Genomic DNA, 16,749 nt, shown 5'->3' on the forward strand with positions numbered 1-16,749 from the left:
CCTCTAGCAACCCTTAGTTTGTTCTCTATAATTAAGTCTCTTATGGTTGTATTAAATATTAAATTAAATATTCTATTAAAAAATACTAAACAGAAAATATTTTTAATGGCCACATGATATCCATGTGAAGGTCCTATAATTTTATATGTATTGCTGGCAATTTGGATTTTTCCAAATTTCATCATCCTAAATAATGATGTGGTGATCTTCACCTATACATTTTCCCTTAACTTTATAATTATTTCAACAGGTCACATTCCTAAAAGGAAAAATACTTGTAAAAGTAACTAATTTTATTAAAATTTCTTGCTATATTTTCAGAATTCTTACCAAAGAAGTTGTATACACTCTCACCAGAAGTATATAATGGCTATAATACATTTTAAAATCTTTTCAATTCAACTTGTTTAAACTAAAAAAAAAAAAGGCTCACCCACTTCTCCCACTGTCTAGCCCCCCGCCTCTTGCAACTACCAGTCTGTTCTCTGAATCTTTGAACTTGTTTTTTGTTTCATTTTGGGTTTTGTTTTTTCTTTTTTTTTAGATTCCAAATGTAAGAGAGATCATACTTTTTCTCTGACTTATTTCACTTAGCTTAGTACCTTCACAGTCTATCCAGGCTGTCACAAATTGCAAGATTTCAATCTTTTTAATGGCTGAGTAGTATTGCATTGTATATTTATACCACATCTTCTTTATCCATTCATCCACTGATGGACACGGTTGTTTCCATATCTTGACTATTGAAAACAATGCTGTAATGAACTTGCAGATGTATATATCTTTTCAAATTATTGTTTTTATTATCTTCATATGAATACCCTGAAGTGGAATTGCCAGCTCATATGGTAGTTTTTTTTAACTTTTAATGTTAACAAAATTTTGACAAAAACTTTTAATTTTTTGAGGAAACTCCGTACTGTTTTCCATAGTGGTTGCACCCATTTACATTCCCACCAGCAGTGCACAAGGTTCCCTTTTTTCAACATCGTTGTCAACATTTATTATTTGTTGTCTTTGTGATAGTAGCCTTTCTGACAGGTGTGAGGTGATTTCTCATTGTGGTTTTGTTTGCATTTCCCTGATGATTAATAATGTGGAGCATCTTTTTATGTTCCTGTTGGCCATTTGTATGCCTTCTTTGAGCAATGTCTATTCAGATCTTCTGTCAACTTTTAAAATCACTTTGGGGGTGTTTTTATTGTTGGTATTATTAAGTTGTCTGAGTTCTTTGTATATTCTGAATATTAGCTCCTCAGAGACATGATTTGTAATTATTTTCTCTGATTCATTAGGTTTCCTTTTTGTTTTGTGAATGGCTTCCTTTGCCATTCAGAAGCTTTTTAGTTTGATGTTATCCCACTTGTATATTTTTGCCTTTGTTTCTTTTGTTTTTGGGGTCAGATCCAAAAATTCCATGTCAAAACCAATATCAAGGAGCTTATGGCCTTTGTTTTTCCTTTCGAAGTTTTATGGTTTCAAGTCTTACATTCAAGCTGGTAATCCATTTTGAGTTAATGTTTGTGTATGGTGTAAGATAGAAATCCAGTTTTCCCAATACCATTTATTAAAGAGATTGAGTTTTTTCCCATTGTATACTGCTTGGCTCCTTTTTCATAAATTAATAGAATATATACGTGGGGGGTCATTTCAGGGCTCTCTATTCTTTTCCATTGATCTGTGTCTGTTTTTATGCCAATACATACTTCTTAATTATTCTAATTCTGTAACATAGTTTGAAATCCGGCATGATGCCTCCAGCTTTGTTGTTCTTTATCAAGATGGCATTTGCTATTGGTAGTCTTTTGTGGTTCCATACAAATTTTAGAATTGATTGTTCTATTTTTGTGAAGAATCCAATTGGAATTTTATAGGGATTGCATTAAATCTGTATGTTGCTTTGGGAAGTTTGGAGATTTTAACAATATTAATTCTTCCAATCCATGAACACAGAGTATCTTCTTACTTATATATTTATTTATTTTTGTCTTCAATTTGTTTCATTAATGTATTACATTTTTCAATGTACAGGTCTTTCACCTGCTGGGTTAAACTTATTCCTAGGTATTTCATTCTTTTTGATGTAGTTGTAAGTGGGATTGCTTTCTTAATACCTCTTTCATAGAGTTAATTATTAGTGTTTAGAAAAGCAACGAATTTGTGTGCGTTGATTTTGTATCCTGCAACTTTACTCAATTCATTTATTAGTTCTAACAGGTTTTACAGTTTAGAGTTCTAATGAGTATAATAACTTTTTAACCTTTGATAAGATCAATAACATTATACATCTTTGTAATGTAGTGTTTTTGAAGGGAAAGTCGATTTCCTTTGATTTAGGAATTACTTCTTCCTCTCCCTTCTTACCTCTTTCTCTCACTCTCTACTCATTGCATACAAGTGGCCTCTCCTTTTTCAGAATTATCCACATTTGGAGGATTTCAAATGAATCTAGTCTGTTTAGGCAAATGCCTATGGTTGATGAAATATGGAAACCTAATTGAATGTTTACATTCTCTGCTTTCTTCTCCTGCTTATACTAACACTCAACTGAGAACTTTCTCTAGATTCTATGTCTCTTAATAAAGCTCACAGTAATCTGATAATGTACTGTAGGCACAGGAAATGCCAATACATACTAATTGATGACATGGTGTGCATGCCACAAAAGGCACACATCTCCAAATTTTCTGTAAAAGAAAATAATGACACTGAATTGAGTAATCTGCCCAGTATTGCTCTTATTTTTCTTTAATATCGAATATGTTTGTTAACTTTGTTAAAAAAACAAACACTTCTATATCTGAGGAAAGAAGAATTCCCCACATGTTAACCTGCAGAGGAAAGTGGTTGATGACAATATTGAAACTTCAGATTTTTCTTGATCTGTCCAAGTAAAGAGACACACATACATGTAACTATCCAATTTAGCTACAGGCTAATTAAAATAAAATGGCACACTGGAACTTAACGAGCACATCTTGCCCTATTTTACCATATTATAGTTTGCAAAATTTTAAATTTCAACTAGACTGAAGGAAAAATGTTCATATCTTATATAATAGATCCTGACTGATATCTTTATAGGAAAACTCCTTGTCATGCAAATTATACATTCAATATACTGTGATGCTAAAATAATTAGTTATTGAAAACATGCTCAACTTCATTGCTTTTTCTTTAGTAGAGTTGACACACGATATTGCATTAGTTTCACGTATACAACATAGTGATTCATCAACTCAATACATTATGCTGGGCTCACTACAAGTGTAACTACCATCTGTCACCATACAACACTATTACGATACAATTGACTATATTCCCTTGTACTGTATCTTTTATTCCCATGACTTATTCATTCCATAACTCAGAGCCTTATATGTCCTGGAACTATGTATATAAATATATTGTGCCTGGAATGTGTTTTACTACAAATACACTAGTTGAATTTTTTAAGTTTATTTATTTTGAAAGAGAGAGAGAGAGAGAGAGAAAGGATCCTAAGCAGGCTGTGTGCCGCCAGCTCAGAGCCCAGTGTAGGACTCGAACTCATGAACCGTGATATCATGACCTAAGCTGAAACCAAGAGCTGGACACTTAACCACTGGAGCCACCCACGAGCCCCACTAGTTGAGTTTTTAATCCAAGGAGACACGATAGGGAATTATTATCTAATATTTGCTAGCTAGGTGTATATTTTAATAACTTGAAACAAAACATATTTTTCTGAATAGTTACTACTCTGACTAAAATTGCGAAGCCTCTTTGTTTCCTTTTTCAGGGAGGGAAATACAGTAAAACTTTGGATTGCAAGTAAGTTGTTCTGTGAGTGTTCCGTAAGACAAGCAAACATTTCTAATAAATTTTAACTTGGTAAATGAGCGAAGTCTTGCAATACGAGCCGTCCGTGATGCCAGATGTCACATGACCACAACTGAGCCAATGGTTCTTGAAATTCACTTTAACATACAAGTGTTTATGGATTACCAGCATGTTTCCGGAATGAATTATGCTTGCAAACCAAGATTTTACTGTACTTATTATCAGTATCTTAGAAACAAGGAACAATTCAGGTGTTCAATTTGATATGTAATTCTGAAAGTGGCATATAATACTGTTGATGCTAAAAAAATACTTTGTTGCTGAGTCATGAAAGTGATGCATACAGGACCTTCGTTTCCAAGAGGTAGGGAAGTTAGTGTTGACTGCGTTTCTCCATCCACATTTACTCTTCTGGTTGTTTTTGGCTTTGTTCTTATTGCCACATAGGGAATTTACAAGACATATTGTCACTGACAAACTCGTATAAAATAACCCATAAAACTTCCCTTTCACTCTGGATGAAAACATGTATATCCACGGTCCAAGTTTTAGATGAAAAATGATGTACTTGTTGCCGGCTTAAGAAAGATGGGCAGATCAACATGGCTCTATTGACTGACATAAAGCTTGTTAGGCATAAATTGGAGCTTCTGGACAAATAGGCATCATAATTAAAGCATGTAAAAGCAAATAAAGACTGGTATTATAATTATATAAAGTGATGGCATTCAGTTCTACTCAATCCAAATTTATCATGCCATGATAAATGAAAGTAATAACTTTTGACAGCTGTTGTGGTCTGATAGCTTACTTTTGCAAGCAAAAGCGCCTTAAAAATTATGATTCTAACCTGAGGAGAAATATTTCTCATATCAGTATTTAGTTACTATTTCATATCCTTAAGCAAATAAGAAATCAACAAATGGAACCTACTATTAGTATTCTAGGATCATTATATGCCGCAACTTATATGAATCTCACAGATTTCAAAATCAAAGTCTTCTTTTAGCGCTAGAGAGGAGAAATAGGCTGGGTAAAAATGCAACTTGAATGTTTGCATTAAAAATTGCTATCTAAGCACAAGTCACACTTCCTTTTTAAGTGTTAAATGCTCAAGGTCTAATGCTTGACAGGCTTGAAACCCAAAGAAAGATGGAGATGGAGGTTAGAACAGCTGCTATGGGTCATTGATATCTGAAAATTTGGAAGGCAGCTGAAGTGCTTGTTAAGATGCATTAAAAACTGGACTAGAGACCATGTAAGTGCGCCTGCTTTTTCTTACCTTGGAAAGGGGGCAGAAGGGGGAGAAGATGGGAAGAAAGAAAAGATCCAAGAGAAAGTGTTGCCACAAAACCCATACAGAGAGTTCGTTGAAATTCCCAGATTTTGGTCAAGCTCCAGTCTAGTTTGTTGGACTCGGACACGAATCATGCAGATTACTCTTTTGTTATAAGACGGACAGTACTATTTTATATGTTGTTGACTAGATATGTATAATTCTTCACAACTCTAAATTTAGGAATTTTATGAAGTAGAGGGGCTTTGGTAGTTATCAAGTCAAATCTTTCCTTTAACTGATGAGAAAACAGAGACCAAAAATTCCTATATGCTTTTATATCTCAAATTTTACAAAAAGAAAATTTAATATCACTGTTATGGTTTTATTATTGTTGTTGTTGTTCAATTGTTTTGGTTACGATAAAAAGGAGGCATGTGACACCAATTCCCATTTCAGCACATTCTGTCACACAGACCTAGATGACAGTCCAGCTCTGCCACTTACTACTAGTATAACCTTGAACAAGCAGCCCTCATTTACCTAAGTGATAAAAAAGGCACTATGATAAGACACATCTATGGAGTTAGTGTGGGTATATAATGAGATAATGCATGTAAAGTTTAGTGCATTGCCTGGTATATATTAAGTAGTCAGTACCTCCTTGCTGCTAGTAGTTGAGGTTTTCTTTTTTTAAGTTTACTTATTTATTTTGAGAGAGAGAGCAAGCATGAGCAGGGGAAGGGCAGAGAGAGGGAGAGAGAGAGTATCCCAAGCAGGCTTCCCACGGTCAACACAGAGCCCAACGCGGGGCTCGATCCCACAAGCTATAAGATCATAACCTGAGCCGAAATCAAGAGTCAGCCACTTAACGGACTGAATTACCCAGGCACCCAGTAGTTGAGATATTTTAATGCTATATATCGAATGCTGTGTATAGAAGATCCCTGAAATGCATTTTGCATGCCAGTGATTACTTGATCATGTTTCTATTCTTACTAGCGTAACATACTTTGGTAGCAGATGTGGGCTTCATTATAGGATGGATAATATTTTAGAAAATTAATTTCTATCTCCCCTCTAAGAACAACATGCGCACTAAGTTTTTCTACTGAAATTAGATTTTATCTTAAAGACATTACTGATTTTAGATTACTTACTTCTTCAACAAGTCTACCCAAGTGCATATAGTAAATACATAGTTCTTTTTTTAAATTTTTTTTAATGTTTTATTTAATTTTGAGACAGGGAGAGACAGAGCATGAACAGGGTAGGGTCAGAGAGAGGGAGACACAGAATCTGAAACAGGCTCCAGGCTCTGAGCTGTCAGCACAGAGCCCAACGCGGGGCTCGAACTCATGGACCGCGAGATCATGACCTGAGCCTGAGTCGGCCGCTTAACCGACTGAGCCACCCAGGCGCCCCAGTAAATACATAGTTCTAACAGAAGAAAAGTATTCCCTTTTTTTTTTTAACGACCGTGTAATGGACGCTATGCCACACAAATATATAAATGGCCATCAAGGAGAAAGTGAGATTGAAAAACATTATTTTTCTAAACTAAAGAAACTCAGATATAATATTCTTAAGACAAAGGACATGAGGATAATTTTACAAAACAGAGCATCAAACCATTATGCCTGTCAAGTTCCTCCTGAAGGTTTTGGCGATAGTCATATTCATTTTACAGAAAAATACTGCTCTTCCTCTGACAAGCACCTTTATCACAAAGCTTTCCGAGTCATTCGTAATGATTGAAGTTTACTAGCATAGAAACATGCAGTGAGTATCCTATGTTAACAAGAGCTCCTTTTGAATTTGCAAAGTAAATGCCAATTTATCAGAAATAAACCTATCAAAAGACATTGTGGTGCAGAATACTAAAAGAGGTTTCAGAATAAGAGTATGTACCACATGACTGACGTTCATTAAAACAGAAACTATAAAAAGACCCATATCATTTAAAATTTGAATATAAAGAGAGATGTTCATCTATAAATTTCCTCCTGAATTTTGGCTAAATAACTGAGCATTCCTAAATTATATGCAGACTCTTCATGAAAAATAACTTGTTCTTGAATATGATTATGAAAATAGGATACCACTATTTTATGGTTTAACGTTAAAACACTTAGCATTCCAGTCATATTGTACTCTACTAACTTAATATGTTCCTACAGATTTGTGGATAAATTGAAACATCATAATTTCTGAGAAGTTGTTCCTTTCATTTTTGATTGATCTTTAATTAGTAGTGGCTTAACATGTCAGTTTTAAGAGGCTCTGTCCCCCAGTCTCTCTTAAGCAGCTAATGATCAATGAAAGATTTATATGCACAAGAGAAATACGCTATTTAAAGAAACTCTGTGGTGAATCATTTTATATAAGAATCCTTTTGTAATTGGGGCGCCTGGGTGGCTCAGTCGGTTGAACGCCGGACTTCAGCTCCGGTCATGATCTCACACTCTGTGAGTTCGAGCTCCGCGTGGGGCTCTGTGCTGACAGCTCGGAGCCCGGAGCCTGCTTCGGGTTCTGTGTCTCCCTTTTTCTCTGCCCCTCCCCTGCTCATGCTCTGTCTTTCTCTGTCTCAAAAATAAATAAGAACATTAAAAAAATTTTTTTTTAAAAAGAATCCTTTTGTAATTGAAGAATCACCCCCATAACTTTTCTCTGTGGTAGCTCACAGTTTCACATTTTTCTGAGATGAGGTTCATCCATATGAAACTGCAAGCGGTATTTCTCACTAACCCTGGTAAAGGATCAGCCGCCCATCACTTCATATGACTTCCCCTTGTCTACCAGTGAAAACTCACGTCCCCATTGTGGCTTTTTGCCTTCTCACTGAGGAAATATTAAATTTTATTCACCGGCTTCAGAATGAACAATATTTTCTTTTCATCTAATTCTTTGAAAATTGCTGTGGTAGTGTAGACTATTTGACCGGAATATCTCAGGTTCAGTTATGACAAAACACTTTATTGTCCTAAGGGAGACACTTTGAAGGCCATCATACTACCTTCTTTGCCTTGGTTTTGTGGAAATGTCCCCTAAAGAATGACTGTCAGTGGTGTCATTTGTTTTTCCACATCTATAATTGTGATGAGAGTTCTTATTTCCAAGTTTAAAGGGAGCATTTTGTATTTTGATTCTTCTGGAATTTATATGGCCATTTACATTACATCCTTCAGCTGATCACTTAATTTTTTCTAAATGTATTCATATCTTTTAGGAATGATTTTCTTTTTAATGGGACAAAATATATATACAGTGATGTATATATGATATATATACAATGAAATTGTAGATTTGAAATTGTATATTCAATTTGATGAAATTGAAATTTGATATGCTACTTTCTGAATGCCTAAACATTCACCTTTTAAGATGTGCCTAAATGGTACACTCCAAAGATGCAAGATAAGCCCAAGGTATAGAATATCCAGAAGGCTTTAAAACCTGAGTCTCACAGTGAAGTCTCCTGAAGAGGCCTCTTTTCCAATTCACTGCACACAAGACCGGTGTTACTTTCTCAGAAACAGTAAGGATTTTTAAAAATTTTCTAGTTTTAATTCGTAAAAATCTAGTTATAGTGTATATTATCCAATTGAATAATTTTTAAAAAGAAAATTAAAAGCTTATCAGAGTTTTTACTTTCCAAAATTCAACTGTATTTAAGAAGTCTTGCTTCATTGGTCTGGTCAGCAGGTACCTCCCGCTTCGCCTTCTGGCCCACAGTGAGCCTGAAAGAAAGGCTTCAAGCTCCTTAGGATTCCAGAAGAGTCAGCAATTCCCTCGCCCATTCAACTTCCTCGCAACAGTCTTATCAAGCTTATAGGCAGGGTGCAAGCTTTCTCAGTCTCCAAGAATTTTTGTTTCTAGTTTAATAAAAGCAGGACACCCACCTCAGGCTTGCTTGCTGAAGAACTGTGTTTACAGAAACTTGGCAGCTCTTTGAGTAGGAAGGGAACAAAGGGAAGTGCATTGCGTTTCTGGAAAAATTAAATCGAACGCATCTTGTCACATCAAGCCATCACAAGAAATAGGAAACTTACGATATGATGAGTTTCAGGAAAATTTGAGATTATTCCTACAAATATTCAGTAAGAAGCCATTATGTGAAATAGCTTTGGGAAAGTTCAGTAAGTCTTTTTGTGTTCTCTTCTTTAAAAAAAACTTTCAGTGTTTCTGATGAATGCTGAATATCTGATTTGATAACGTCAATTATCTTGGCAACTTTAAGACTTTTAAGTCATCAATTAAAAATTTTAAATGCTTTCTGAATAATGTACCTCATTTTGGCTAAAATTACTTGAGATGCAATTAGACTATTATGCAGATGCAGTCTACTTATTATGTACAGCCTGTTTATAAGTAGTATGGATATTTGCTTCAGAATTATATGTCACATATTATATTTATAGAAAGACTTATACAAGGATTTTTTTTAGATATAAATGTAATTTGTAGTGACTATTTTTCAGGGGAAAAAAAACCCTTCTCTATTTCCCATGAACAATCTATTTTCCGTCCAATGCTATTTATTAGGATTTGCTACTAATTAGAGAGTGGGAGTAACATTTTTATATAATGGGGGATAAATAAAATAAATGAGTCTTATATTAGATGAATACATGAGCTGGTAGCTGCAGGTGAAGTTAAGTGTCACAGAGAACATCAGTTACTGTATGTGAAAGAAATGTCAAACCAAGAGAGAATTATATCATTGACAGATTCGGGGAAGACAGGTCTTTATTTTCTTTCAGTCACTATTATATGTGCATGAAATAAAATAGAGAATTGAGCAAGCAGATAAACAATGTAGAAGGAAAATAATCCAAAAATGTTTCTTTTTTGTCTCAAATAGATGGCTATTTCAAGCAAGAGTTAATTTGCGGATTTTTTTTTCTTTTTTTTGATCAGCTTCCTGTGCCAAGACAATTTATGTTTAAGGAATCACAGGTTCTGATAGTGCATCACCAGGGCTCTGATCACAAGTGACAGGAATGGGACTGGCCTCAAGGATGAGTGGAACAATGCGCGAATTTTCTCCGTTTTTCTTCTCTGCCTCTCTCTGCATGTCACCATTTTTAGAGGCGGAACGTGGCAGGGTGTGGGCGAGCCCACAGGGTGAAAGCAGTGCTCTGCTCAGTTCTACCCAGGAGGAAAAGTAGAGTCTGGAAGTCTAGCTGGAGTTGGAGATTCTCTGAGGGGGAATTCCGATGGGCCTAGCTTAGGTCACAGATCTAAATTTTGAACAGATTGCTATGGCGTCACAGTGAGGTGCGTTAGCTCAGCCCTATCTCCCATGGCAGGGAAGCCTGTATGTTTATGTGAGTACATGAATGTTGGGCGGGGGGAGTAATGGGGCTTGTGCCAAATGAAGGAGGTGAAGCGATAGTTACTACAGGGGCCAAGTTTTCATATTTGGTATTCATTTTATGTAAAGTCCTTGGTTAGTCCACATCCTATTAATTTAGCTGCCATTTTTATTATGTCTCTTCATTAGCTTGGAGGGGCCAGAATTAGCCAGACTGATGCCTTTGAGTGCAGTCTGTCTCACGCTGAAAACACTTCCTTTCCTTGCCTCTCCTCTCAACCACTCCTGACATCCCCTCTGTGTCTGAGGTGCGTACTTAGCTCCACCTCCATTCACCTCACCGCTGTCTCTGTGTCTTATGTTGTCTCTCACCCTTGAGCCTAATGCCAACCCCAAACTAAATGTCAGCTTCCCGGCCGTTAAAGACATTTTCAGGTAAAAGGTATGGTTCCCAAAAAGATAGAAATGCTACATCTTGGCTTATACAGTAAAGTTCATGTAATATAAGTGAGTAGAGTAAGGTCAGGTATGATGTAATAAAGAGCATAGGTCCCACTTAAAGGAATCCACATTCATTTTTGTATATTATATGGGTCTTGTAAAACACGTCTGGCACATGGTTTTAGTTTAATGGCCTCAATGTCTAGTCCCTTGGTTTGTAGATTTAGCGTTCGTATCAGCAAATACAGTTGCATTGTGGTGCCACCTTAAAAATCGTGTAGGTTTACAATAGGATCTGGATTCAGAATTGCTACCGTGTTCATGATCTATGAATGGGTTCTAATGTGCTATAGGTTGGAACGTGCTTCAGACTGATGTGTAACATGTTTGGAACAACTAACATAGTAAGCTCCATCATCAGAGAATTAAGGAGTTAAGAGCAACAGAGTTAGTTATAAAGGGAGAATCACCCCATCAGGTGATATAGGAATCATGGAGGTAGAATCAAGTGATAAATTCTCTTTAGCAATCGGGCCCCACAGAAAGGTAATCATGCCTATTTTGTTATCACAGACTTGCTAAGTTAACAAAAGTAAAAACACCTATCAACTCTGCCAGCAGACATTTTTACTTCTTTCTCCGCAAATTTTTCCTGGACGTATCTTTGCTTCTCGGGTGCCATACTTAAGAATGGGCAATATCTAATTTACTAGCAAAGACATACCAAGAAAAGGATGGACTATAGGATCTGTGATTATCCTGGCCTTATTAATTCGAGCTTACGTGCAGTGGCCTTCATGAGTTTAATGCAATCGTCATTTCTATGTATAATCATCAGAGTCAAGAGTTGAAGCAACAGAGAGTAGAAATCCTATAATGGACATAAGAATTTTGAGTTCAAAATACCAACAATTAAAATAAAATCTGTTTGTCAGACTCTTAGTTTTATTTTGGTCAGAAAAATCATCTTTGTAAAATTGGAGTAATGCTAGATTCACTGCTTAAAAATATCATGTTTGCCTCTTGGCTCGAAGATAAAGGCCAGTCCCTTCACCATCTGATTCCGTTTTATCTTCATCATTTCATTTACCCTCCTACTAGGTTTATACTATGTGCCAGACACTCTTGACCGTACCGTGGATTTCCATGAATCTACCCTTTGCACGTGTAATGCCTGCCATTTGGAATTCCCTCTCCTGCCTCTATGCCCTGTGCCTATTTACTCAAATTTTAAGATGCATGTCAGTGTCAACTTTAAGACTTCCCTGACTCCGCTCCTACTAGACAGAATTAAATAACACTTTTCAAGTACTAGCAAGTTTCTTTTTCACACTTTTGTTAGAGCATTTCTCTCATTTGGTGTATATATCATCATGCGTCAATTTCCCCTACCGCGCTTGGAACTCTTAAAGAAGGGGCTACCATATTTTCATCTTTGCATCCTGAATGTATAGGTAAATACCTGATACGCAGAAATAAATGAATGAACAAATCATGTACCATTTACTCAGGTTTAGTACTCATAAATAAAATCCAACTTTATAACTCATCCTTTTCCGTAGCTATATACTACAGAGTAATAGAGCCACACTAAAACTGTTGGTTTTGATTTGATTGCCTGGTATGATTGAAGATCCTATTTTATGGATGAAGGAGACAGATAAAAAAAGGGCCCAGGAGTCTGGCTGAGCTATGAAGATCTAACTGGGAAGCCCAGCAATAAATCAAATCCAAATCAGACAGAGGAGGAAACATCCAGTGGCCATTAAAGGTCAACAGATCAGTAAATAGGAGTTAAAAAAATAGTTACTTATCACAGTTCAGCCAGGAAACTGGTCTGGGTTAGAGGGTTAACTGGCATCTTGAGTTTAATGCAGATCTGTAAAGTTTAGTCAAATAGACTTTATACTTTTAGGGGCCCAGAATAAGAGATGAGTTCAATGGTTCCATTTACTACTTTGTTATTGAGTGTCTACCAGGCACAAAGTCTGCTAAAACCTAGGTAGGTATGTAGGTAGGTAGGTAGGTAGGTAGGTAGGTAGGTAGAAGCCTGTCTCCAAAGACTTGATATTACATTCTTGGTTAACCTCAGGGATGATCCTTGTTCCTCAAGAAGAGGCCAAGACTTTCTGTCCTTGTTTATAATTTCAGCCATGAGTGAATGACAGCTCCCATTCAAAAGAGTATTTTAATCAACCAGAAAGTCAAGATGCTGTAGGTGCAGCTTTCCTTGATTAATGATCATAATTTCTCTTTTGCATTTGGAGTGTCTTGTATTTGCAAGGCATTTTCATATGGTGTCTCATTTCATCTTTTTAATAGTCTGTTACATCTGTACTATGCCTCCATTTTACAGATTGTGACTGAAGCTTATATGCTGCACTCTTGGGATATTTCTATACACTAGTGTATTGATTATTGTTTCCTTCTTCATTCCTTTGTTAAATTCTAATTGTGAGCACTGCTCTCTTGAATCCGTGACCCTTCTGTAATGTTTAGAATGGTCTCATCTTTATGGACCACTTCATTTCTATTTTATCCCACTGTTAATAGATCCTGTGTCCTATCAAATAGAACATCCGGTAATAATGCTTGAATATGAACTTGTCCTTGAAATGTTTCTCAGGTTTTTTTTTTCCTATTCAATTGCTTGTCGTCTGGATCTGCTTCTGTTCATCTCTGCCTCCTGTTTTTTCATTCCCATTTTTTTGTACTTCTGCCCTCTCAAGTACATTTTAACAGACACTTTTCTTCTTCCACTGATCTTCAAGCATGAAATTTCTTTTCAAGGCACTTAAGAAAATGGAAGTGGTTAGAGCATTCATGAACAGAATGTCTTGTGAGCTGCAAAAGTTAATGTGAGAAAAGCAGATAGAAGAGTGGCTAGTTCATCAGAGTTTTTGCTCTGTAAAAAGCAGCAAATTATAGTCTTTTCTTAAATAGCAAGCAAAAAGCAAGTGGTCTCATTTCATTTCTTAAAATAGGCAAAGTGAAACTAATAATTGATTTGTCAATTTGCTGTGACTATTAATTCCCTGCACCCAAAGTTGGCTTTTGTTAATTTAGGATTTACACTTTCTTTCTGAATATAATTATCTGACTATATATAGATAAGTAATTTAAAGCCAGCTAATGATTGTTTGAGCATTAAAGTTAAGAACTATCTGGACATTAGTAAATTATCCATTTAGAAAACCTGTAATAATTGGATCAAAATTAATTTTAGCTCAGAAGTTAAATTGTACTTAAGGTAATTTTATGACATTTACAGTGTATCTTGTATGTGGCTTGTAAAACCATATGTTCACTTTAAAGAACTTGATAAAGTTTTTATAGAAACAGAAATGCTTTTATAATGTAAATGTATGCTTCATTAACCTAATAAGGTAATTTGAGAGTTTTCCTTTGGGCTGACATTTACTAAGTCAAGGCCCCATAAGCATTCGTGTCACAAAACTTCCACCAATTGTGAAAATGATTATAAGAATGAAAGTAGCATAGTAACTAAGTGAACATTCTATTTTAAACTTCAATAAGTCAAAGAATGTAAGCATTAATTTATTGCATTTTCACAGTAGCATAATATTGAGAATAAGATAGAGATTGACTTCAGTGTGGCTTATGAGACTAGTTTCTCAATGGAGAGATATGACTTAGATTCTCAAAGGTTATTGAAATAATGATCAATTCAATCCTTAAATATGGAAGAGCATTTTACCTTCAGTTTGGTAATTCAGAACACATGTATTTTAATGTTAACATTGTAAGTTGACGTTTTCACTTTTAATTTATTTTCTTTTTTTCTATAATTTATTTATTTCTTATAATTTACATCCAAGTTAGCACATGCTGCAACCATGATTTCAGGAGTAGATTCCTTAAGCCCCTTACCCAATTAGCCCATCCCCCTTCCCACAACCCCTCCAGCAACTCTCTGTTCTCCATATTTATGAGTCTCTTATGTTTTGTCCCCTCCCTGTTTTTATATTATTTTTGCTTACTTTATTTTCTTCCTTCAAATGAATAGGTCCTTGGTATTGTCACCTACTGACACAAGCCGTTGGGTCAGTCTTGCCACCGACTAATAAAGTGAGAATCTCAGTGGCCTGAACATCTTCATCTCCAGCTGTCTTTGGCAATGATTTATTTTATTTTATTTTTTTCTTTTATTTGAGAGAGAGAGCGTGTGAGCAGCAAAGAGGGACACAGGGAGAAAGGCAGAGGGAGAGAGAGAGAATCTCAAGCAGGATCCATACCCAGTGCAGAGCCCAATGTGGGGCCCAATCCCATGACCCTGGCATCATGACCTGAGCCAAAATCAAGAGCCAGATGTTCTACTGACTGAGCCATCCATGCGCCTATGGCAATGATTTTTAAGAATGGACATCATAAATACCTGTAGAGCTTTTACAAAACATATGCACTCATTTTCTCAACTCCCCTGCCTCCCCCTAGACCTAAAATTTTACTCTATTAGTTCTGGAATAGAGGCTGGGAATCACTGTTACGTGTTCTGCTGGGACTTTTACGGCCTACAAACAAAAATCTTACAGTCATATATCCATACTTATATATCTCTATCTATATATCTGTCTGTATTTGTTCTGAACTGATGGTTCTGATATTTTTTTAGTCGTAATCACGATCACTTTACTTTCTGGAGCTCTTTGCTGTGCACGCGAGGGATCTAACAGACACAGACACATCTGGGTTATCTCACCAGTCAGGCTGCTATTGTCAAGGAAGCAAGACTCTCACTCAGGCCCAGAGGGTACAAATAAGATCTGAATATCCTTCCAAGTGGAAACTAGCTACTGGGGAAAGAGGTGGGGATCACTTGGGTAAAGAAGGCACTTCTCAAAGTGTAGCAGAAATACAGCAACAGTTTGTGTCGCTTAGCTTACTAAAAACCCATCTTGGTATCTTTATTGTTTCCTGTGGCTGCTGTAACAAATTACCATGATGCAGGTGCCTTAAAACAGTAAAACTGCACTCTCTTACAGTTCTGGAAACCAGTGGTCTGAAATCAAGGACTGCGCTGCATCTGGAGACACTAGGGAAGGAATTTCGCTTCCTCTGGCATCTGGAGGTTGTCAGTATCCCTTGACTTACAGCCACATCACTCCTGTGCTGCCTCTGTGGTCACCAATGCCCACCTTCCCTCCTTTGTGTTTTTTCTCTTCTGTCTGTTTCAGATCTCCCTCTGCCTTTTCTTTATAAGACATTTGTTGTAGGATTTAGGACCCACATGAGTGGGCCTGAATTTAATGGCATCTGCAAAAAACTTTTTTCCCAATAAAGTAACATTCACAGCTTCCAGAGATTAAGATGGGACATATTTTAGGGGCCACCTTCCAACCCACTACAGTATCTGTCACATGTTCTACTACACTCACAAAAACTGTGATACTAACTAAAGAAGCTCACAAGGTGAATGAACAGCAAAGTATCAACACAAGCCCCATTCAGTAATTATCAGGCCTGCTCATGTGTGGATGTGCACAGAGTATGCATATGTGTATGTACACGTGTGTGTGTGTGTGTGTGTGTGTGTGTGTGTGTTGTGTTTTGTGGTCTTTTTTTTTTTACCTGAAGGATCCCTCTTCTAGGTAGCCCTTGAGGTTACCGTTTGGGGAAGAAATCATTAGATGTCATCCATAGCACAAGAGTTTTAAAATGCCCAATAAATGGCACAAAGAGAAGGATTCCTTTACCCCTTTCCAAGGAGAAAAAAATACATACATAATAGTCCTGCTAGTTCTGAGAGAGCAAAGAAAGTTCGATCTTAACTCTTCAGAGGTGAATCTGGCAATATTAAGTTGTTCTTTTACATTTGGCAAGAGTTAATCCACCTGCAGTGGAAAGAATGTCTGGTTATAAATGGATTGGTGGT

General features: G+C 36.3%; 1 protein-coding gene across 1 annotated transcript in view; it reads left to right on the forward strand.

Moving 5' to 3' along the window:
* Positions 1 to 16,749, forward strand: part of IL1RAPL1 (interleukin 1 receptor accessory protein like 1) — a 666,390-nt gene that overhangs the window by 363,589 nt on the left and 286,052 nt on the right. The window lies entirely within an intron of this gene.

Source organism: Lynx rufus, unplaced genomic scaffold (genome assembly GCF_022079265.1).
Source record: "Lynx rufus isolate CCGP_SWC_20201006 ecotype Redwood Valley unplaced genomic scaffold, mLynRuf1.p SCAF_14, whole genome shotgun sequence".
In the NCBI taxonomy this organism is placed as follows: domain Eukaryota; kingdom Metazoa; phylum Chordata; class Mammalia; order Carnivora; family Felidae; genus Lynx; species Lynx rufus.